This window comes from Marmota flaviventris, chromosome 4, assembly GCF_047511675.1.
Source record: "Marmota flaviventris isolate mMarFla1 chromosome 4, mMarFla1.hap1, whole genome shotgun sequence".
Taxonomy (NCBI): Eukaryota; Metazoa; Chordata; class Mammalia; order Rodentia; family Sciuridae; genus Marmota; species Marmota flaviventris.
In genome coordinates this window covers 144,009,866-144,035,762 of record NC_092501.1, presented here as the reverse complement: position 1 = coordinate 144,035,762, position 25,897 = coordinate 144,009,866, and the positions used below count along the sequence as shown (strand labels likewise).

The window sequence follows — 25,897 nt, the reverse complement described above, 5'->3', positions numbered from 1 at the left end:
ACCCTTAATGATTCAATAATTGTTTTAAAGGCAATTTATATAATTACAACAAGAAGAAAATGAAATTAATGGAGAATGTGGACCCCTACTTCTTTTCCTTTAATGCAAATCAATATATCCAGTTATCTCTGCAGGACATATTTGATTTTAGTGATTTTTATAATTTAGATTAAGCTAAACAGGAAAATGCCCAGGATAGGGAGGGTTTTCCTGTCAGCAATGTTGGATTTTTGCCAGGCATTGGCTCTGCTATTCTCACTTCAAAGATGGTTTGTTTAATACTTTAACTCACTCGATTGATGTCAGCATGTGGGTCAGCAACCTGCACTTTAGCATGGACTTAGGAGGGATGGTAGGGGAATATTGGGTGCTCCAAAGACTTGCCCCCACTGCTATTTCTCTTATTCAGAACCAGGCACTGAGAAGCAAATCGAAGATTGATAGAAAAATGCCAAGAGGGCAGACGACCTGAACAGCTGCATCCCAAGCAAAGAAATCCATCTCCACTTACAAGGACCAGTTCCAATGTCTTCTCACCTCTGAACAGTAAAGTTTAACAAACAGCTCTTTGGGGAGAAAAAAATAAGCCCTGATTTGTAGTGTTGGCCATTCCTATGTAAACACTGGCACTGGGCTGACTTCAAGCCACCAGTGTGATATCACTATACCTGGAGTTGGGAAGGGGTGTTCCCCACCCCTGCCCTCCCCGCTGGCTCTTGCCCACCACAGGCTAGCTCTACACACCTCTGCTTGTGCTTCCACCTCTTTTTATGAGTTAGATGTCCACATGCTTGTCTCTGCCAGGAAACTGGAAGTGTCAGACAGGCAGAGAGTGGTTTCAAGTCATTGCATCATTTATAGTGCCAGGCACAAGAATCTCACAATAAAAAAAATCCCCTGTAAATGGTCACCCATCGAATCATTGGTACTATTTTTATTATTGCAGTTGTTATTGTTTAATTAAAAGACACTCTTATAAGAGCTTTGCTAGTATTGTCTCACTTGGTGATGGTGAACATAAGAACATATTAGAGAGCTTTAATGTATGTGTTGAAAGAATAAAAGAATGCCCAATTGGACTCGATATCGAGAAACCAGGAAAGACTGTTTCTGTATTTTCTCACCCTATCTCCTCTTGCTCTTCCCCATGCCACAGAAAACTTCTTCCTCCTCATTCCCTCTCCTCTTCCCACACCATTCCACCCCTCCACTCCTTATTAGTTATGCATATAAGCAAATATTTACAAATGATCCTCAATTGTGAGAGTGGTAAAATTCTTCTTTATCTCACCTGCAATCATCAATGTCTCTTCCCTGAAAAAACAGCATGTTTTCCTTATCAAGGAGTTAGGGGAACCCAAACATCTTCTCAAAGCAAATCTCAAAACTTTTGTGGACTCTGAATTCCAGGTTGCTGGGCATAAGAGGAGACAGAAGGGACGGTTGGCTGGGTCGCAGTTCTTTCAGACCCCTGACAGCCCGTGAAGCTCCCCAGGAGACAACCTGGGAGCATCAGGGTTCCTCAAGAGGCGGAGAGGAGAGTTTAGAATCAGGAGCCTAGAGTTAACGTCTTAGCTTAACCACACAGGAAATTTTAGGTAAATCATTTCTTCTACATTAATTCAACATTTTAAAAAAACATTTACATCTTAATTTATTTATCACCTGGGAATAATAACACATTTTCTCATAAAATTTTTAAAAGTTCAAGTATATAAGGTTGTACTTGAACACACAAAGCATGGTGCATATCCATATATGCAGAGCATGAAAGCCTGATAGTAGATACAGTAAGCACATTGATATGAAGTACTGTTTTTCTTTGGAGTTTAGACCAGCAATCTCATGGCTGATATAGATCTATAGGTATTTTGCCATGTTGATCCAAGTACATAAAATATTCATTGTTAGTGCCAAGATGTTCGTTAAATATTAAATTCCATGTTTGTCTTGCGCTGGGCTCATTAGTCATGGAGATTGTCTTTGAAAATAATGAGGATGTTAATAGCAGCACAATTCAGAATAATGAACTATGAAACCAGCCTAGGTATCTGTCAAGCAATGAGTAGATACAGAAAATGTGGTATATATCGGGGCTGGGGTTATGGCTCAGTGGTAGAGTACTCACCTAGCATGTGTGAGTCCCTGGGTTTGATCCTCAGCACCACATAAAGATAAATAAATAAATGTATTGTGTCCATCTACAACTAAAAAATATTAAAAAAAAGAAAATGTGGTATATATGCACCATGAGTTTTATTCAGCCATAGAGAAAAAGTGAAATTATGTCTTTGTAGGAAAATGGATGGAACTTGAGACTATTATGATAAATGAAAGAAGCCAAACTGAGAAGGTCAAGGGTAGCACGTTTTCTTTCATATGTGGAAGCTAGAGAGGAAAAAGAAAAAGAAAGGTAGGGGGGATTGTATGAAAATTGAAGGAAGATCAATAGAGTAGAGGAAAGGGACCAGGGGGAGGGAGATGGGGGAGGGAAAGAGGAAATACTGGGGAATGATATGGACCCAAGATTATGTTGTTATATTGTGTGCATGTACAAATACATAGCAACAAATCCCATGATTATGTACAACTATAATGCACCAATAAAATATATGGGGAAAAAAAGAAAGAAAATAATGAGGATCCTGTAAGCAGAAATCAAATCCTATTTGACTAAACCCATCACTAATACCCTCAGAAGTGCTTCCTATTTTAGATCCTGTAAGTGATATTTCATCTTCATCTCCAAAATTTTGAATAGGCAAGTTACGGAAATTCCTAGTTTCTATTCAACTTTTTCCTGAACTTTCATTAATTTAGGTTATTGTTGCTATACTATGTAATTCTATAATCAGAGATGAAATCTGGCTAAAATATATTGGATACAATTTAAGTAAATATTTTTATTTCGACTACTTTCATTGTTTGTAAGTATTTGGGGCAGACATTCAGAGAATTGTTTTCTCCTTTGGGTTAAGCATTATCTGGTCAATACCTTTTGTTATAGAATGAATGATATTCTAGATTTATAACTAGTTTCCCTAAATTCTGCTGATGGAGCTATCATTTTACTTAGGAACGTTCCAGAAAGGGGGTCCAGGGATGGGGGGTCCCCTCATATTCTTCTCATCTGCTGACTTCAGATGGGAATTTGAACTTCTAGTGTCTAAGACAAACCTACTGACAGTGGTCCAACACTAGACACCTGCATGAGCCTGTAGAAGAGACTTTGGTTCAAACAACCAGGTTTATATTCTTGGCTGATCATAGAATTCTCTCCGCGTGGGCTGGGGCTGGGAGAACTTGGAGCAGGAACTGAAATAGTAGCACAAGCCAGATAAAGCATGTTCCCACACCTTGTCTTACCCGGCTTATATCCTCCTCAGAGACAGGAGAAAAGGGACTGCTCTGTAGAGCAGATACCCATAAAACACACATGGAGATGAAGGCCTGGAGCAGGCAGACCCCAGACAGGATGATTCCCTGGGCTGCTGGGAGACGTGGGCAAATCACAAAACCAGGTGCCATCACTGTCTGCATCCCAGTCATTCCCAGCACCAGCCAAGTTGAGAACTGGGTTTCCTAGAGAGGAGGACACATTTAAAACTCATCCACTAAGCTCAGCAACAAGTGCTTCCTCCTTCAAACACCAAAAGGCATTTCCTGTCGAAAGATCTTTTCCTTAAAGGGTTATTTCAATACAGTGTCTGCTCATGAAAAAAAAAGTTTCTTTGCATGCATATAAATATTATTGGTATTGGAAAGATTCAAGCTGTCGGTGACAGTTCTGTTTCTGATGTGTCTCCAGTCTTAATTCTTCAGGTCTCTCTTGCAGACCAGATCATTGAATCTCCAGGTCCCCTTTCCCTTGACTTACAGAAAGGAATAGTAAGTCTGCTTACTTTCTTCCAGTTTCTCAGGTCAAGAAGAATTGGCCATTTGTTTGTGGTTGTTGTTGTTGTTCAATCTATTATTCAATATCTACCATGTGTAAAAGGTGCACATTTAAATGTATTTTCCTGTAGTTCTCATACAAGGAACAGATTTTAAACTTTTGTTCAAAACCTCAGGATGGCTTCCAAATTAATAATTTTTTAAATATTTTTTTTTAGTTGTAGTTGAACACAGTACCCTCATTTTATTCCTTTTTATGTGATGCCGAGGATCAAATCCAGGGCCTTGCACGTTCAAGGCGAGCGCTCTACCACTGAGCCACAATCCCAACCCCAAGTTAATAATTTTTTAAAATAACTTTTTCTCCCAAGGATACCGCAGATGAGAGTTCCCCTGAGAAGAGTTTCAGTCTGTGATGTTTCCTTGATGGAATAGCATGTGGTAGGAGATAGAAGCTGGGAGGCCAGGTCTGGAACAGTTCCCTATGGAAGAAGGACGAGGGGACAGTGTCCCCTCAACTCCAGGACCCCAGTTCCTAGAAAAATGGAGGAAATGTTTTCGTCTTATTTTTAAACAAATGGATCCTTTTTGGAAGACATGAAACCCTGGAGTCAATAAGAATCTGAAACCACAGTTGAACAATAAAGGAACTAGCGCAGTTACCCACACAGGGGGGAAAACAAAGAATTTTTCAGTCCTTGAATAGAGTGTTACAAAATGTATAAACTCATACGTCCATGCCCTTGGAAATGTCCTTTGGTTTTGGAATTTGAGTTTTATGATGTCCCTATAATTAAAGTTTAAGTTTTTTCAGGAGAGAAAATGAAGCACTTTTAAAGCCAACTTGTTTCTCAGGATGTAACCTGGGGCAGATTTTTTATGGCGGCACTAGGCTTTAGTCACTGGCTGGCACTCTCTTCCTAATTCTCAAACTGCTTCTAGCACTTCCTCTTTATGGTGGGGCTGAGCTTCCGGCACTGGCAGAAATGCAGCCCTGGCCTGGCCCACTTCGGCTGCAGACAGACCATACAAAACTGTGTCCCAGAGAGGGGAACAGGGTGGTGACTGTGACAAAGGGTGGGAGCTGACATGAACAGCCACATTCAATGGTGTGCCAGGGCCTGTTGATACAGCCTGGCAAAAATCTTCAGGAATCTTCTGAGTCAGTTATTAAACATAGCCATTATTAATAATTAAATTTTATAAAGTCAAGATTAAATAAGTTACATAAAAACCAAAGATAATAATTCTGAAAATGAATCACCTATTTTTTTTAACCACATTTTACTATGATCTATGTTCTTGTGGTTATTTAGACTATTGTAGCTATGTAGTAGCAATACTATTCAACAGTGTATTATTGCACATCTCTTACCAACTGCACCTTCACTATGTTAGTAGATTAAAATTGGCCATGAGGAAAATTACTGTGTTTGAAACAGAGAAATGAGCAAACACCACCAATCAGGATTTGGCTGAAATTTTCATTGATTGTTTAGACTTAGGAAAGTGATAGAGAAAATGTTCATAATGCAGATTAAACTTAAAAGTGTGTCATATGTATAGTTGTCAAAAAATAGTTAATGGCTTAAAACCCGGAAATATATTCTTGCAGCTTTTGAAATCATTGTCTGATTTCCTCAAAGAAGGAAATCACTTTATTGACAAATGGCTAACACTTTTTTCTTTATTGCTTCACTTCTGTTTGACTCTTAAACAAAGATGTCTGCTAATGTTTCTGCTGGAACTATATACGTTCATTAATTGCAATATAGTTTGGCTATGGAGATAAGAATTCAACAAAAACCAGCTGAAAGTGTTCTATTAGATTAATCTGCTATGTGGGATTTATGATTCAGAATGTTGTATATTTATTTGTAAATTGTGTGTCCTATATCTTCTATATCAGTATAATTCCATATTTTCTATATTAGTATAATTTGAAATATACACAAACGTGCACGTGCTTTTAACCCTGAGAGCTAGTTGCTAAATATCTTCTCCCACAGTACTATATACACCGGTGCAATGAATCTCCAGACCTTGAGGACAGTGGCTCTCAAAATTTTTAGATGGTATTTTTGGTCAGTTTCCATAGGGCATAGAGGAATGGAAACTGGCAGAATTATGTCCATTTTTTATTTAGCAATGTGGCATGGATGGTTCCTTCACAAACCCCGCGCCTTTATGTGTTAAGGCACAGTTACTGGAACAGTATAGACAGATGCCAAAATACGCTACCATCCACCTGCAGCAGACTCTGTTGACACTGAAGATGTGAAACCAACAGTGAGTTAAACTTAAAAAGAAGAAAAGCAGTGATTGTAAAGCACAACCCACTGGAGACAGCACTGATAACACAGCATTCCTCCTCCAAATCATGGAATTCCAACCATGTCACATGTTTGGGCCACAGTGGCAGCCAGGCCTCTGGGGAGGAACCAGAGTCCAACCCTCAGTAAGTTCTGGGCTTGTGCTAATTTAGCGCATGAATAAATTATATCAATTTCTGATGATTCCCTTCTTGCATCACAAATAATTAGGCATTAGTCATCTATAAAAAGTGCTAGACCTTCCTGTCATTTACACATGAGACACTCAGGAAAGGACTTGAGCCTTTGCATTAGTTCCCTGACTAGCTGGAGGCTGGCTGGGTGTCGGGGGAGGCAGCACAAGCTCTAGGAATTATGTTGCATGGCTGACGACTCCCACAGTCTTCCTGGCCCTCTGGCTTCGTTAAGACCATTTCTAACCATCCCACATTTAATTTAGACTTTGGAGTCAATGCAGTCCTTGTGTTTAGTTTCTGGCAATAAATCTGGCCTGTTTGCGCAAGCATCAAATCCTCCAGGATGTCACCCAGTTTCTGCTGGGGCCAAGTCAATCACAGAATTTCTGCAGTTAGCTTTCTGCGGGGTCTGCCTGCTGCTCCCCCACACCCCAAGCCTTGCCACTAGCTACTGCAGAGGCTCAGCTCTGTCTCAGGCAGGGTGGCGCTTGGGCAGACAGCCATACATCATTCCAAATGAGGGCCAAGTGGCTGGCTATCTCTGCTTTGGAAATTCTGGGTCTGCTTCATCGCGTGCTTTAAAGAGCTTATCTTTCTGTTTATTTGTTTCTCCAGATAGAAACAGCATTGGCACAGGGATAGCGCCAGCACCCGGAACTGACTCAGGAGCTGCCCCTCCTTAGCCTTGGTTTAGAGTTGACTTAGGGGTTAAAGGTTACGGTTTTTGAGAAAGGTAGTAAAACATTAATGATGGGTAAAGTTCTTTCTCTCACGCTGCATAAGAGAACTGGGTGATCCTGTTTGCTGTATAAAGGGGGTATTTTCTTAGGGCAATTTGAAATTGGCAGTGCAAATGCTCCTTGACTTCCTCCTGTGTCTGAGGTAAGTGTCGCAAGGTGGGTATGCAAAGAGCTAATCCCAAGGCCCACTGTAATTGAGTGCCCCCACTGGGGAAAATGCTGCATATTTTGAGAGAACCACTGGATTACTAAATGTGAGGAGCCACACAGACTTCCCAGAATCTGGCCCATAAGCAAAGTACCATCTAAGGCACATACACATTCACAGCCATGTAATGTAGAAGTTTGGAAAGCTGGAAATCAGATTGACTTACATGGTTGAAGACTCTAGAATTTTATTTTTATCTCTGACCCCCAGATCTCTAGGTGACCTGGAACCATGGACAGATTCCATATCTAGAATGAGATGTGTTTATTTGTCTATCATCAGTCTTCTGGCATAGGGCAGACCCACAGTGAGCATTAGCTGAGGAAACCAATGGGTCCCACAATCTGCCCTGTGCTTGTTACCTGCCACCTCTGTGGCACTTACTGTCTCACTGGGGAGACACAGGTGTGTGGCACATGTGGAACCAGGATAAGACCAGCAGAGCCAGGAGCTAACACACTGTCACATCAGCATGCTACAGGAAGGCAGCATCCTAGAGGCCTTCATGGGCTCAGGGTTGAGGCTGGACAGGTGCCTTCATATCTGCTGAACAAAGGTCAGGTTGCTGTGGGCCTTTGGGGTGCTGGACAGTTGAGGAGGAGCAGGAAATATATTTTAGTCTGCCTCCAGAACATGGGAAAGACTAGTTTAAAGAATTGGACTGAATCCTGTTTTACCCAACTTCAAGTGTATGTCCAAAGCCATGGGTTTGAGGCCCCTGCAGTTCCATTGTTTGTGGTTTGAGACTTGGCCTTCATTAACAACCCAGCCCAGATCTTCTTCTCCCAACACAGGACAGGCTGCTGAGAAGAGACCCAAATCAGTGGAAGCATTCTTACCACCCTCTAGGCAGTGTGACAATATAAGCTGTCACATTTTTAATGTCTCTTGTAATGAGTATTCAAGATGGAAGCGTCTGCCAAGCTTATGCAGGAGGCTGTTTGCTTCATTGAGTGCTGAGGTTTATATGTAGAAAAGACACACACACACACACACACACACACACACACACACACACGTGTCCCCAGTTCTAGCTGGAATAACAGGATGAAGCTTTTCACTCATCCTGTTGATTAATCAGCCTGAAACTGCAGGTGACACTAGTGCTCAGAAAAGCAACAATTTATACTGAGGCTGCTTTGCCACCCACATCCTGAAAGTATGTCCCCAGACTCGGCCAGGCACACTCTCCATGGTCTCGTGGAACTCAGAGTGTGTCATTCCTGTTTGCAGCGTGATAGAAGGCTTCCATGAAATGATGGATGCTTCCAGGAGAGGCAGCACGAATCCCTGCAGCATACAGACTGGTGGTGCGTAGACTTGTGGAATCATCTCTGACGAATTAATTTATCCTTGATGTGGAGGGTGTGGCTACACAGCATCTGGCAGCACCGGAGACCACTCAGACTAATTTCTTATTATGTTCTAACAACGTAAAAACCCAAACCTCATCTTTGAAGCAAATAATAAATCTTTCCAGATCCTGATTACCCAATTTGGCTGTTTACTTTAATCAAATCACAAAATAATGACCAAATTTGGATTTGATTCTTGGTTATAAAGATAACCAAGAAGCCAACATAAGTAACTGTCAGTCAAAGTCTTTTCAGACAATAGCTAGCATTACAACATGCCAATTACATTTTTATCAGGTAGTTAAGTTAATTACCTGTGGTAAATGTGTTAGTGGGACAAGTATAGATTGCTGTCAACATTTGCTGACCACTTTAAAATGCTGCCCAACCATATGGGAGGAATTAAGGGTATAATAGCATGCAGATCTATTTACACCCGCTAATGTCATATAAAATCCAGTCAAGGATTCAGGTTGGAACCTGCACATCTTTTTCCTACCACAAGATGGCTCTGTATGGTTTCTTCTGAGAAGCGACACAGGCTCTCGGGCAAACTCATTTTTGGGAAACAGCCACAAACCCCTAGGTGATGGTAGTATCAAAACTGGACAGTGGGCTTGAACTAGTGACTCCAGCCTCCCTCCCTTGCTGAGCAAAACCCTCTCACCCCTCCACCTCCCCAGCACCCAGCACCCTTGGCTTCCCTTCACCCAAGGTTAAAGCAGGGTCTGGACCCTACAGCTTTGGCAGGGACCTGACCTTTGTCTTTCTAGTACTTAGAGTTAAACATACAAGTGTACTTGGAAATTTGGGGTGTGCTTCATTACAGGGTGGTAGAGGATGCCACGGCCACAGGTGTCAGAAAACCACAGGCTGAACCAGGGTCCATCCCAGGCTGTATCAGCCTCCATTTAGGGGTGATAGCCTTCATTTAGGTTCCATGCAGGGGAAATTTCAAGCATTTCTCTGCATGGAATGATGGTCAAGTTTTACATCATTTTAATTTATTATCTTTGGCGATTTATAATCCATTTTCCAGTCCCCAACAAAGTCATAGCATTCAAAACTGGATTTTGCTTACGAATAAGCCTCATTCACACCCCTTCCTAGGGATGCCTACCATTCCTGAGCAGTACCACCTGCTATCAGTGCTCTCTCTCTCTCTTTTTTTTAAATTGACCCATTGTATTTGTACATACCTGTGGGGTACTGTATGACAATTGGATACATGTATGCAACATGTAATGATCAAATGGGATAATTAACATTTTTGTCTCCTTAAACATTATCATTTCTTTGTGTTAGGAACTTTCTGAGTCTTCTCTATTTTATTTTGAAATGCATAATTAATTGTAGACTACAGTTACCTTCCTGTTCTGTACAACACTAGAACTTATTCCTTCTGTCTAGCGGTGTTGGTATTCATTATCCAAACTCTCTCAATGCCCACTGCCCCTGGTCCTTCTCAGCCTCTAGTGACCACTATTCTACTCTCTCCTGTGAGATCAACTTTTTTGCTTCTACAAACGAATGAAATCACACAGCATCTGTTCCTGGCTTATTTCACTTAACATGATGTCCTCCAGTTCCAACCATGTTGCTGGATTTCATTCTTTTTTTATGGCTGAATAATATTTTTTTCAGCAAGTCTGTGGATTTATCTCATTCTCTCCAAAGTGTTTTCTTTTTCTACCATCTCTTCTGAGTATTTAACGTGTATTATCTTAATTAATTTTCCTCGTGGCTTCTTGACTCTGCTGAATCAATTATAGAATTTTTCCAGCATCCACAATTCTGTTGCAACAAATATGTCTCTTATTCTTTTATCTTTCTGGGATGACAAGATTTTTTTTTTAAAGGTCCTTACTGTCATTTAACTGGAACTTCAGAAAAAAGCAGAAGTGAATGCTTATGTTCAATCCACCAACTTTAATAAGATGCCCACAGTGAGTCCTGGCATGTGGTGCCATTTGCTTATCACAATAACCTTACACTGTCATCGTCCCTATTTTTTCAGATGGGGAAACTGAGGCATGGAGAAGTTGAATAATTTGCTCAAGTCCACACAGCCAGGAAGCAGCATGAAGTTAGAACGTAATTCCTGGGAATCTGACTCCAACAATGATCAAGTCTTTCCTCCAGAAGAGGAAACAGAGACACTGATGGAAAGTCTGTTTATGAAACAGTGAGAACCCAGGGGGCTCTACACACGCACAGGTGCACTCTCAAACACACACGGCACTGATTGCCCCCTGTTTTCTCCCTGGAGAGGGTGGGGTGCCTGCCTTCAACAGGGGTGGCTGAACACATGGCACTCAACACTGCATGCCTGAGGTGTCAGCTGTTTATTAGCCACATATACTCACAGCCTGGGGGAGGAGGGCACTGAGGAGCAGGCAGGGCAGAGTGACACCGCAGGGGCTGTGGGAGGAGGCTTTGTAAATAACAAGAGGGTGGGGTGCCACTGGGTCCCCCATAAGAGGGTCTGTTGGTTTGTTTGAACAATGTTGTGGACTGGCAAGGGGGTGAAAGCTATTGAGGACCAAGTAGGGTACAGCTGTCTGGCTACACAGAGAACGAGACAGTTGGGGAGGTGTTCCTGCTTGGGGGTGTCTATGACCAGAGCAGGGGAACTCACAGTTAGGTTTTAGGGGCCCTTTGAGGTTCCAAGATGTCATGCAACACAGGAAATTTAGTTCTTATGGTATACATTCACAACACCCCCCATACACACACATATACTTCCTGCTGTGGGAAATTTCTCCTTCCCTCTTTTCAGTAGAAGCTTGGAGTTATACTCAATTGAGAGAATAAAGCATAGCATATCTGAATTGATAAGAATCTGGTACAGTTGAGAGCAAGGGACTGAGGGAAGGTTTATCTAATGAACAAGGCAACTCCCACTCTCTTCCTTCACTAAGCTTCTGGAATTCTGGCCTCCAGAAGCACACCATCCGCACAAACCAGGGGAAAGTGATCAGCCTAAGAGGAAAGTGCTAAAAACACTATAGTTCCCAGTGACATGCCCCCATTCTTGGTCACATCCCACAGGTACGCGACTTCTTTTTGTTTTAAGTTAAAAGTGAGAAAGCAGCCAAAGATCTCTAGATAGTTAAAGAAACTCTATTGTAAAACATGGACCAACAAATGGAAAGAGAAAGCAGAGGATACAGACTATGCTGGAGGTAGAAATTTCAAAACCACTATTATTAATATCCTCCAATATATAAGAGAAGATAGCATATACATGGAACAAGAACAGGATGTTATCAAAAAGTAGTACCCAGAGAACCAATTTAAAAATTTTAAATTTAAAACAATAGAAGAAATTTGAAAACATAAAAATATTATAGATTTTTAAAAACTCAGTAGAAAAGGTAAAAGACAAATTTGGGGAAATCTTTCAAAAAATAGAACAAAAAAGAAAAATAGGAAATGGAAAGATGAGAACATGAGAGGATTAGCAGGCACCATCCAAGAAATAGACAAGAAAATCTCCTAGTTGTACAAGGCCATGGGTTTCCAGATGGTGAGAACCCACTTTGTGCCCAGCACAATGGAAGAAAATTTGCCAACAAGACATGACATTATGTATCATTGTAAAATTTCAGACTAAAAGAAGAAGACTTTAGAAGTTTCCAGAGCTCTCAAGGAAGAACAATGTCAATAGAAAAAAAAATCAGGAACCACAATGTTTGGCAAGAAGGAAAGAAGTCACAGTTTATCCCATGAGTTTTAATGTCATCAAATCAGTAAAGATACTGAAAACTGATCTAACTGAAATTGGGGCATAATCTCAGAAGCATAATTCAAGAGCAGACATGCTAAAGTTAGCCTGTACATGTTCCATTCTGTGTATCCACTACTTCCTGAGACTAAGCTATGTGCTTAACCACCCTGCAACTCAATTTCCTTATCTGTAAAATGGGAGTCATAACAAAACTTATTGCATAGGATCTGGGAGAATATTAAGTAAATTAATATGTGAAAAATGCTTAGAATAATGTGTGTACATAATAAATTATATATAAGAGCAACCTAGTGTTGTTATTTAATAACAACACTAATCATATTAATCATATCAGGAAAATGAAGGGAGAGAAGGGAGCTGGGGTGGGGGTTTAATCTTTATATTCGATAGAGGAAAATTAATAGGAAATGCCTAAAACTGGAAAACCAGGAAGCAGCACTATAGGAATGCTATTTAAAGAGATAAAGGAACATACTAAGAGGGGCTAAGATGGTTATAAAATCAATTGTTCCTTCTGGAGAAGAAGAAATTGGAGGAAGTCCAGGGGGACACGCAGGGGGCCTGTTGTTTGAAATCATATCAAACCTTATAAAATGATTTGACTCTAGATTTCCCAGAAGCAGACCCTGAAATGTGAATTTGGGTGCAAGTGATTTATAAAATGTGCCCAGGGGAACTGGTAAGAGATTGGAAAGCACAGCCCAGACTTGCTGCAGGCAAGATGACTGAGTTTTACCCCTCAGAGCCTGCCACACCCATATACAGGTGGACAGGCTCCTGCAGCCCCAGGGTACGCCATGGGGGACAGCATAGCGAGAAGGCTGGTATCAGGCCTCAGAAATGTAAAATACCCTGAGATGATCTGAGAGATGACCTCTAAATACCTACAGGTCCTTAGGAATTAAGCCAGAGAAGAAAAAGTAGGCCCAAATCTCTGTCATGTTGGATTAGGTCCTAACTTCCTTAATAAGACTCCTATATGGGGTAAAAATGGGAGCTCATAACCCACTTGAATCAAATTGTGAAATATGATATATCAAGAACTATGTAATGTTTTGAACAGCCAACAATAAAAAATTAAAAAAAAAAATAAAGATTTTATGACATGACAAAAAAAAAGTTGGTATGTATATGAAAGTGCTTTGCAAACCCCTATAAAACTGTGAATTAATAACATAATAAAAAAAAAGACTCCTATAGTGCAAGAATTAATATCAAGAATCAATAAATGGGATGGATTCAAACTAAAAAGCTTCTTCTCAGCAAAAGAATCCATCAGTGATATATAAAGAACTCAAAAATCTTAACATCAAAAAACCCAAATAACCAACCAATAAATGGGCCAAGAGACTAAACAGACACTTCTCAGAAGAAGATATACAATAAATCAATAAATATATGAAAACATCTCTAGCAATTAGAGAAATGCTAATCAAAACCTCTCTAAGATTTCATCTCACTCCAATCAGAATGGCAGCTGTTATGAAGACAAACAACAATAAGTGTTGGTGAGGATGTGGGAAAAAGGCACACTTATACTCTGCTGGTGAGCTTGCAAATTGGTGCAGCCAATATGGAAAGCAGTATGGAGAATCCTTGGAAAATTGGGAATGGAACCACCATTTGATCCAGCTATCCCACTCCTCAGTCTATACCCAAAGGACTTAAAAACAGCATATTACAGGGACACAGCCACATCAATGTTTATAGCAGTACAGTTCACAATAGCTAAACTGTGGAACCAACTTAGATGCCCTTCAGTAGATGAATGGATTAAAAAATGTGGTGTATATACACAATGGAATATTATTCAGTATGAAAAGAGAATAAAATCATGGCATTTGCAGGCAAATGAATGGAATTGGAGAATATAATGCTAAGTGAAGTTAGCCAATCCCAAAAACCAAATGCCAAATGTTTTCTCTGATTTAAGACAGCTGATTCATAATGGAGAGGGGAGCATGGGAGGATTAGATGAACTCTAGATCAGGCAAAGGGGGAAAGGGGAGGGCGGGAGGGGAAGGGAGGGAGCATAGTGGTAGGAAAGATGGTAGAATGAGATGGACATCATTACCTTAAGTACATGTATGAAGACATGAATGGTGTGACTCTACTTTGTATACAACCAGAGACAGAAAAAATGTGCTCTAGATGAGTATTATGAATTATAATGCATTCTGCTGCATATATAACAAATCAAAATTAAAAAATGAAAAAAAAAATACCCATAGGTCCTAAAAATACATTCAATACTCTCGATTTTGCATCTCAGGTCAGATTCTTTCCATATTTGTACACACAGTGGGATGGGTGATAAATTGTTCAGCCTCCCTGGAGGACTGTGGCTGTAGGGTACTAACATATGGAGGGTCCTGAGTTTATCTTCCCAGATATCCAATTACTTTGTGTACCTTCAGGCTTGAAGTAGAGGGACCACTGAGGGTGAAGTTCTTTCTTGAACCCCAGAAATCTATTTTGCAGAGACAGCATCTCCTTTGGGGTGGCTCTTATTGTTATGAGCAGGGTACACTCAAGGAATTTATCCTAATTATTTACTGTCACCTTTCATACAGTTTCTTTGTGTAAAAACAATAGTGCTTAGTAAAGGCAATTTTAGTACAATTATAATGTCGAAAAGTACTCTTTTTTTTTTGCAAATGTAATCAGCAACAAACAATTCTTTGTTGCTCAAAACAATTTTGAAAAAAAGAAAAGCCTGTCCTTTCACTTTCCCCATGGGACACTACTCTAAATTTCTCCTAGATTTACATACTTTCATTTATTAAAGAACATAAGCTAAACAGAAGCTTAGTAGAAAGTACGTTTGGCAGGACAGGAGTAGACCTCCCAGGAAGCCTTTCTTCACAACCCTGCTGTAAACGAGGTGTGAACACACTCTCACTCTTTCAACACTTTTTACCACTAATGTGTCCCTGGCCACAGTTTTCTGAGTGCCTTTTTCTAAACAGGGAGCAGCTGGAAGTCTCCATGGTACATCCCCTGGGCAGCCCCTTAGGATTGACACAGTATCTCACACAGATTCCCAGTAAACATTCAACAGGACCAACTTTAGCCTTACAGGTGGCCCTTCGTGTCACCTGTAGAATGGGTTTAGAATCCACGGACTCAACCAATCAATGATCAAAAATGCTTTTAAAAAATCCCAAGCCTGGTATGGTGGCTCACACCTGTAATCCCAGCAACTTGAGGGCTGAGGGAGGAGGATTGCAAGTTAAAAGCCAGCCTTAGCAACTTAGCAAGGCCCTAGGTAACTTAGTGAGAGTCTGTCTCAAAATTAAAAATAAAAAGTGCTGGGGATGTGGATCAGTGATTAGGTACCCCTGGGTTCAATCTTTAGTACCAAAAAATTCCAGAAATTTCCAAAAAGCAAAACTTGAATTTGTAGAACATCAAGTACCATGCTGGATCCATGCAAATGAAGTGATGTGGAGGCACACCTGCTAGAGCTCCCCACACCTTCTCAATCTCTCTCCAGCAATCGCTGGAGCCTTGCATTGCTGGCCTCCAGTCTTGCTTGTGTACTAGGTGGTTAAATTGATGATGTTGCATCTGTTCTGAATGCAAACAGCCTTTTTTCTTCTTGTCAATAGCTCCTAAACAATACAGTATAACAGCTACTTACCTAGCATTTACATCGCATTAGGTATCACAAGTAATCTAGAGATGTTTAAAGTATTCACAAGGATATGCATAGGTTCTAAGCAAATACTACACCATTTTATATAAAGGACTTGAGCGTATGTGGGTTTTGATGTTCATGACTGACCTGGAACCCGTCTGCCTTAGACACTGAGGGACAACTCTATGTGCGGGTTCACTCCCATTATCACTGATACCACAAACATATGTCTCTATGTGACAATCACTGAATGCATAATAAATGGTAAGTCTCTGTGGAAGGTGAAGCAACTAGTAAGTAAGCCATCTGCTTATGCACAATATTTATTGTCATGAACTATTCCACAAGAAAAGAGGCTCCCTTCTGAATGACAGTGCACCTCTTCTGGATGACTCCTCCCTCTGGGATGCTGGAGGAGGCCATTGAGCTCCTGGTTGGGAATAGTCACTAGCTCTGGGATTTCAAATTGTGACAACAAAAACAACAGAAAGATCTAAAATCTCAAACCAAATTGTTGGCTTTATTTGGTCTCAGTTGCTCTAATAAGTGTTACTTTTGAAAAATCCATTTCTACTCACCTCTGGAGCAGACATGGGTCAGAAGTCTATGATACTGTGTGCAATATTTTCTGCTTATGTGTGTATTTTTCAGGGAGAGGACTCTGGGAATGGGCTCCTAATTGTAGTGATGTAGTCTGTGACTGAACTTGGGTTCTTGAATTCAGAGTTGTAAAACATAAACAAGGGATCCAGAAAGAATTTAGGCACGAGCAAGAGTTTATCAGGGGTTTCTGCTAGAGCCAAAAGAGATGACCAGCACAGACAGAAAGCATGTCAGGTTGGTTCAAGCAAAGAACATGGGCAAATAGCTCTATGGCATGTCAGCGGCAGGCGGGAACTCATGGAGGTGCGGCTTTAATTGCCCTTGTTCTCTTTTATATTGTGTTCTCCATCTCATTACCATCTGAAGTCTCCATCTAGGGGTGTTCCATGTCACTATGCTAATAAGGTAAAGGTAACTGTAGGTCACTTTGGAGGCTCTGTATGCATTTGCCTTTCATTGTCTGGGAATTTGCCCTTATCATCTGGATGTCTCTGGTATTATGTTCAGAATAGGGGGGACCCTGTTTTGTCTGGCTCTGGTTGGCATTTCTGCTGAGCACATAATCTCAGGAGGCTGAGCTGACTTTCCCAGCCTCTTGTCTCTTGGTATGTGATCTCACTCCCACAGCCTTGAAAACTGGAGCACATTTAACTCTAATTTTCTAGTCTGGCTGTTAACCCCATGAGACTGACAGCTCGCTCTCCTGCCTTATTTCTCTGAGAGGTGTTCATACATTTGAATTAAGGGGTCCTGTTTTCTATGGGTGTGTGTGAAGGTACATAAGGCAGCAAAGAAAGAGCTTTTGGTGTGTGGTGGAATACTTTCCTTTCTATTTCTGATAGAGGCAATACTGGTATGAATCTACTTTTTTAACCCTACCTTCACGAGATAAAAGAATGACAGAAGACCTAGAAAGGGAAAAGCCACACGGAATCATTCTATTCCCCTCCATTCTGTTCCAGCTGCAAATAAATGAAGGTATTTTATCTGTTTAGGTTTCTTTTCCCACTGGAAGGGCAGGGGCAGGGCACAGACAGCAGAGCCAGCAACTGTTCCTACATCTGCTCAAATTCCTATTTTTAAAAGATGAACATTTGAGACCAACTATTTTCTCTTCTTCGTAGGTAAAGGAATATTAGTAGAAGTTCTTTGAGATGCTGGCGCAAGTTCGTATTATCACCCAAGTGACAACAGTGGTTCTCCAGAAGTCCCGCACCTTCTCAAACAGGGCTCCCCTGCTGTATCAAGGAGCCCCGACCTTCCTTGTAAAGAGAGATGGCTCCAATTTCTGAAGCTGACTCAAAGACCAGCAAGAAAGGAGTTTGGACCCAAAGCACCCTGTACTCTCATCATCTCCTTTGTCTCACAGTGCTGATCAGCACAGCCTGGGACGGCTGAGAATCCCTTCAATACGGAGTTTGGAGTAAGACAAATTCAATAGCTTGAAAATCCCCTGACCTACCAAGTGCCAGGCCGTGCTAGGTGCTGGGGATATGTTGGTGAATAAGATACACAGAAGTGTCTCTACGGATTTTGTATGCTGCCAGGGACGATTAATTAAACATATAATTGCAGTAAAATGCATTGAGTGCTGTGAGATGGGAAGTGAAGAGTATTGTGGGGCATGGAGCAAGGATAGCTGGCCAACCTGAGGAGCTGTACCCTAAGCTGCCCCCTGATGGATGAGTAGGCATTCGCAAATTGTGAGGGACAACAGCAGGCAAGGAGAGATGTAAAGACCAAAAGACAGTAAAGTGGTCCCTTGGAATCTACGGATTCCAGGACTGGTTCCAGGATCGCCAAGGATATCAAAATCTGAGGATGCTCAGGTCCCTTATATGAAATGGCATTGTATTTGTATAGGACCTTGTCAACCTTCCATCTACTTTTATCTTCACTATGTTACTTACAACACCTCGCATAACATGTGTGCTATGTAAATAGTCGCTGTACTGTATAGCTTATGAAACGAGAATAAGAAAAAATAGTCTCTATATTTTCAATGAAGACCATCTTTTTTTTTTTTCAACTTCTTTTCAATCCAAAGCTGGTGGAATTACTAAGTGAGAGCCCTCCAATACTGGCTGTATATGGGATTGTCCAAAGCAAAGGGAGAGAGAGGGCCAAGTGGGAGTAACCAAGAAAGCTCAGTTCACTGAGTGTGGCCACCATGGAAGTGGTGAGAAATGAAGCCTTGGAAATAATGCCAGGTCCTCGGAGGCCTTGCAAGTATCCCAGAAAGGAATTGAGACTATCCTAAAGGCTGTGGGTGTCACTGAAATCCCTGCATTTGGGAGGGATCTCTTAGCTGCAGTGTGAAGAAAGGATTGGACAGCGTTGCACTTGGAGGTCAGATGCTGGTTGCACTTGGAGGTCAGAGAGGACCATGACAGACTGGATCAGAATGGCAGCAGTGGAGGTGGAAGGAGATGGGTGGATTCTACCCTGAAAGTAATCCCAGAAGACATCCAGAAAAGGGGCAAGGACTCTCTAAATGTGTCTGCTCACCTCTGCCATGTGCATTTCTGGTGGCTCAGTGGAAAAAAGCTGTCAGAGGAAATTAGCAAACACAAAAATCTTGCATGTGCTGTGGATGGAAACTGTGCATTCAAGCACCTGACCCTGTGGGTAATCAGAGAGCAATTAAGCCTCACTTGCTAGATAGAATCTGGCTACTGCAGACCAAAATGGATTTGAAGTGGATGGGAGTGATTAAGCACAGGCTTGTGGCAGTACCCTGACGGGGCAATTATAGCTGCAGGAAAATGTGATGATCTGACCAAGTGAGAAGGGGGCTAATTACAGAAGCCGGGCAGGAATCATGTGATGAGCTGATAATCAAGAAGACAAAATGGAACTGTGTCTAAACACTGTCCACTAGATGATTCCAGATAAGCAAACGGCCCGTGGAAGTCGTGGGGAGCATTCAAAGAACAGATGCTGAGAGAGAGTGAGGAATCTGCTGACACTCTACAGCTGGGAACAAGGACAAAGACACAAGTGACAGCTTGGGGGTCAGGTCCTAACCCAGCGATTAGACAGGCAGTGATGCCTCCAGGTTTGTGAGACACTGGAGCATGGGAAGAATGTGGCCAAGAGGTGAAAATCTCTCCTGCCCAATATAGAGGCAAAGGAAATTCACTTGGGGCTGAGCTTGGGCAATGGAACAGGGCTTATTTATTCATTCACCTTTTATCTGACCCAATATTTGAGAATCCATCACCAACAACAATTTATAGACATATGACCTTCCGTGATTGGCAAAGGTGTCCACATAGACCACTGTCATGATGACCGCGAGAGCTAAGGTCTCCTGAGCTGTTCCTCTCACTCGTGTGTTTTGCTTTCCATGTGTTTTGTTGATTGATCCTCCCAGACTGTAAGGTAGGTTCTCTTGTCCTCAAGTGACTGATGAGGAAACTAAGGTAGAGAGAGGTTAAGTTGTTTCCCAAGATATCACGTGATGCTCATAACAATTTAGTGAGGGATTTAGGAGAGGATCTCCGCCATTTTATAAATGAGGCAATCCAGGTTGGGAAGAATTACTCAAAGTCAGACTTATTGGAGCCCAACCCAAAGGTCTTTCTACCATACTGTGTGGTTCATAAAAGCAGCAGCAGAGCATGTAGTTCTGATTCTTTAAACTAAAGGCATTTTTAGAGATGAGTCTTGATTCCTTGCCTGACCCACAGAGACAATAGACCAAGCTAACTACTTCAACTATGCTGGATCAATCTGAGAGAGGTTACTTTTGGAGAATAAGGATAAAATTGGAGCTGGGCCTGTTGGTACACACCTATGCTCAATGACTGGAGGGTGCTGAGGCAGGAGGCTTGCAAGTTCAAGCAATTTAGCGTGGGCAACTTAGTGAGAACCTGTCTCAAAATGAAAAGGGCTAAGGATGTCGTTCAGGGGTAGAGTGCCCCTAGGTCAATTCCCAGGACTGTAAAATAAAATAAAATAAGGATAAAGGGATTCCATATTGAAGGTTTTACAGGACAGTCCACATTCAAGAGATTTTTGACTAGTTATCACCAGAAATGCACTCTTTCTTTTTACATTATGTGTATGATTTTTTTTTCTGTTGTTGTTGTTGTTAGGAAGAAACTTGTAAAATGGATGAACTTGATATCAGAGCCCCTCCCCCTTCTTACCAGAACCCTCTTGTTCAGAAGCCCCCCACTGTTTGTGGATGGTTTTGAACCCACATGAATCTCTTCTTTGGGTGGATTCAGAACCAACAGATCTAGAATGATTTTGTGGAGTAGGATCTTTGACTCTGTGTTTTAGTTATGCCACATAAAAATCTCCCCCAAACGTAGGGCCTTAAACCAATACATACTTCTTATCTCATAGTTTCTGTAGGTCATAAATCTGGGCACAGCTTAACTGGTTTCTCTGCTTCAGGGTCTCTCTGAGGATGCAGTCAGTAAGGGTTCAGGTCTCATCTGCAGGTCTGACTGGGACAGTATCTAATTCCAAGCTTACATGATTGTTGGCAGGATTCCATTCCTTGAGGATTGCCAACCAACGGGGGGCCTCACTGCCAAGTTGGCAGCTGGTCAGAGACCACTCTCAATTCCTTGCTATGTAGATGTCTCCAGCACAGTAGTTTGTTTCATTAAAGTGTGCAAACCGAAAAGCTCAAGAAGGCAAGGAGGAGACTTTGCCAGTAAGATGGAAGTCCCAATCCTATATGATTTCACACACATACACAAATAGGCTATAATTTTTGTTTATTTACTATGTTTCTGGATCCTGGGTTAAGCACCTTGTGTCTTAATGAATTGCCTCAAGTAATTCTCAGTACACTGTGTGGCACATTATTATTTTCATTATATAAAAAACATGAACTTTAGTGGCATTAAATTACTGTCTCAAGGTCAAATAGTAAACAGTAGAGCCAGGATTCAAAGTTAGGTCTGTCAAACTCTAAAGTCCATGCTTCTAACCACCACCATTACTGATCTGGCATCTTACCTGAGCCCTCAGATGTTCTCTATTTCCACGATCACCTCAAGTCCAAAGTTCCTACTCTACTGATGACAATGGCTTCTTAGTGTGCCTCCCCTACTTAAGGACTCTCCCTTCCAAACCTACTATATACCTTCTTCTTCTTTAGTACATATTTATCTTGTCAAGTGCTGGCTCAAAATATTATCACTCTCTTCCTTTCTTATAACAGAATCATAGACTGTTAAGAACTGCAATTATCACATTTGTCTTGCCAAGTTTTAACTAAAAAAAAAAAAACCCACAAAACAAAAAACAAACAAACAAAAAAGCCTTGCCATCTCTCCATTTCCTGCCAAAGAACCATAGAATGTTAGAGCTGGAAAGGATCTTGGGTTTCCATTTTATGCAACTTCTTTCTGAGATTAATTCTCCTTTAATTACTGGTTGGGGGATGGTGAGAGGGGAGGTGAAGCAGGTTTTCAATATGCTATGCCCATAATAAAATCAAAGTGCCTGAGATGGTGTTGGTAGGTCTAAGGCTTGGTAGAATAACAGGGGATCTGGGCAGATCTGGAACAGTTTGGGGGGAAGAATAGCTCCTGAGCAGCAGAAATCTTTCCACATGGTTGGGGGTTGGCTGATTTGATCAACCTGAAAACTCTTTTTCTGATAGAATCACAACTCACCATGGGAACTAGAAGACCAGAGTCTTCCTTGGGTGTTACTGATAAGGAGGAAGTAAAATCAATAGCGATGGACCATGGAGGGGGCAAGAGGGAAGGAGCCACGGTCAGCCCGCTGGGTGGATGCTGGCACCTCTCATGGAGGCAAGGTGACCCCATATGTAGGGAAGGGGAGAAGGAGAGTAGCTTTGGGCACACTGAGTTTCCGGGTCTGTGGGTCCTAGCTTGGAATGAAGGCAGGGAAATGAATACAGAATGGCAAAAGATTGATGGTGGTTGTGACGGGCCAAAGGGGTTCTTTCTACTATTAGCTCTATTTTTGTCAATGCTTAAAATTTCTGTGATGATGAAGAAAGTGTGAATAGACAAAGAGGAAGAAGAGCACATGCTAGTCTTTTAGTTAACTTGGCGAGGAAGGGGAGTGTGGTCAGGCAGTGGATGGGGGATCACAGGGACTTGAAAAGGGTATGTTTGAAAGACGATAGGTACAGATTTGAGCATGTTCATTTACCAAGCATGTTTATTATTTATACCATCACATCAAAGAGGGTATATTACTTTATTATTATCATAAAATCACTGCATAACAAATCACCCGCCAAATCAATGGCTTAAATCATTTATTGTCACAAATCTGTGGACTGGCTGAGCCAGACTGGGGTCAGCTGGGAAGGCTCAGCTTTGCTCCTCATGTCCCTTCTGCTTCCTGGGCCAGGCTAATGTAGAAATGTCATCCTTGTGGCCATGTCACAGGCACAGGGAGCTATGGGCAAGGTCTCTTGAGGCCTAGGCTTGGAACCCACACACTGTTGTTTCCAACTTGCAGGGTCAAAGAAATTATAAAGCTGAGCACAGAATCGGGGGTGGGAAAAGATCTCCAGCTCCCTTTATGGGTAGAACAAAGTCATACTACAAAGGGTGGCTAGTAAATGAAATTTACCACTTACAACAGGAAAGCCATGATTCTTCTGTCTTTTGTAACTTTTGGGCCTGATCCTCATGACGCACAGTCATATCCCCTCCAGGGCTGAAGCTGTTTGGGATGGAGGAAGATCTGGAATCCTAACTGGACCAAACTCTCCTGCAGGGGTTATTAGCTATGAATAGTTTAGAGACCAGATTACATAAGGTCTAGCTGCATGGGTAGAGACAAAATCCTTGGAAAACTACAGTTATAAGGGTAGAAACTCTGAGTCTCATAGAAGCAGCTGATTCACAGAGAAGAGAGTGAAGAAACTGGCAGAGGTGAGGAGAGACCTGGTCCTGGGAGGGCCTGAAGCCTGAATAGGGACAGGTAGTGGGGAGAGGAATTGAGGGGAAGAAGAGCAAGGGGAGAGGCTGGGGAAATGAATGCCCAGAGAGCAAAGGAGGAGAAAGACTAAGGTGGACAGCAGGTCCCAATAGTGGTAGACTGAGAAATGGACTGTCTGCAGATGACTCAGAAATCCCAAGGGCTTTCAGTAATTGGCTCAATGCCCCCTCATATCCTCATATCCTTCCTTTAAATTCCTTTCACATGGATTAGGAGTGGAATTATGTTCCTTCCCTTGCACACCAAAGACTCCTCAATGAAGACACTTGTGTAAAACCTTTAAGATTTCACACCATGAATTCATGGTTATGTTCATTCAACTAACAAAAAATAAATCAGCCCTTCCTGTATGAATTTCACCTTGCTACTGAGGATTCAAAAAGAATATCTACCAATGCCTGCCCTTTTGGTGATAAAACCAAGATCTGGCAAATTGGAAATTATATGCCTGGACAGTTAAAAATAGCCCAACACATCAGAGGACCATCTAATCAGTGCTACAGAAAGAAAAGGTCACAAAAATTCAAAGTCAGTAAATCTGGGGACTGCAGGTGATGCTTGTCTAGAGGATGTTGGGCTTGATCCTGGCCTGGAGGAGGTCTGAACCCAGGTCTCTCATTTCCCACCTAAACGTCATCACAGAATTATAGGAATAATACTTTGAGAAATAAAAATGCTCTGCAAATATTAGTCGCATGAGCTTAAACCTGTAAAGTCTCAATGGTTTAGGGAGAAGATGCTGGCAGCACATGCAGGAGAGATGAAAGGTAGGAGAATGTAAAGGCAGGAAATCCTGTGGAGGGGAGAATGGACAAGAAGTGTGCAGAAGCCAGTAAGGGAAGGGCAGAGGAAGGAGCTGGTGGTAGGCGCCCAAGAATCATCATTTTCAAAAGCTCCCAGGGACTCTAATGTATAGAGTTGAGAACCACTGTTTTCATGACTGGGAGAATTCTAGTGTTGTTGACAGGGAGAAAAAAGGGCAGGGGATGATGTAGGTAGACAGATGGCAATATTGCTTGACCTACAAATTATATTGAGTTTGAGGTGACTGCTTAATGCTCAAGAAAAATCCACTTTAGAAATTGCCGCAGCCCGGCTGGCTGCAACAAAATAATCGGGGGTGACGAATAACTTGTGTACGTTGATACAGCAGGAGTGGGAGCCCTTTATTGCAGGACAGGAGCAGTATTTATACATTCCACACAGCTTATCTAATTAGCATAAACTAGATACATCAGTCAACCAATCAGGAATCTCCACACTTAATGGCTCACTGGCGTTACTTCACAAACCACTCCCTCTGGCATTTTGCCAGGCACCATCCAGACTTGTTTACTAACTCTAACATTCCCCTGGCAAAATGCCAGGTGTTATTTTGACTTGTTTACAGACTCTAACAAGAAATGTGGGGCACTGGAAAAATATATTGGGGAATAAACTGCAGAGAGGAAAGAGGTAGGGCCACGGATCAATTCAGGGAAAGAAAGAGAATAATATTTGTAATTAATATCATTAATAATATTTGTCATTAATATCATTATTGAAAAAAGATCTATATGAACCCTCTAGCTCCACTGGTTCTTAGTTAACTTAAAAAATCACTAATTCTGGAGGTCAAAGAGCTGGGCAATACATTATTAGTCTCCCACTAGCTTTGTTGTAGATAATATTTCTGACATGAGAGTTATGGTGATTAAAGTTGCCTAGGTTAATTTTCAGAAACTTGAAGGCTCCTTTTGCTGAAAACACTGACTCTTATTGAACCTGCAGATGTACAATGAGTGAAAACCCTCAACGTCTCTGTCTCCATATTGCATGCATCTCCTTTACTCAAATCTGCATGTAGACTTGTTGATCATTTGAGAAAAATGTTTGCTCTTAAATTATAATCCAGGGTTAACTTGACCTAGGCTTTCCCAGCCACTCTCCTCTCACTTCAAGGCACACCAGCCACCATGATAGGAAACACCAGACTATGAAAGAAGTAAAGAGGTGATACCTGAGTTCCTGGAAGATTTCTGCATATTCTCAGAAAATACATGAGTATCTTCCCTTTTATTAGCCCCTCCCCCCGTAATTTCTACCCTGTATCTGTAAACCCTCAAACCCAAGAGTTGATAAGCTGGTTTGGGAGCAGAGCTCCCACCTCCCCATTCTTTGACTCCTGAATAAAGCCTTTCTTTCTCCCCAACACTCATCCCTCTGATATTGGTTTCCCCATGGGATGTACTTCTGGACCTGGGTTT

At 41.6% G+C, this 25,897-nt stretch overlaps 1 long non-coding RNA gene across 1 annotated transcript in view; it reads left to right on the top strand.

Moving 5' to 3' along the window:
- Window positions 1–25,876, top strand: part of LOC139705461 (uncharacterized) — a 51,070-nt gene extending 25,194 nt beyond the window's left edge. The window contains exons 2-3 of the long non-coding RNA XR_011707422.1: window positions 10,724–10,923; window positions 17,825–25,876. This is a non-coding gene — a long non-coding RNA (uncharacterized lncRNA). The remainder of the gene's footprint in view (window positions 1–10,723; window positions 10,924–17,824) is intronic.
- The last annotated feature ends 21 nt before the right edge of the window (window positions 25,877–25,897 follow it).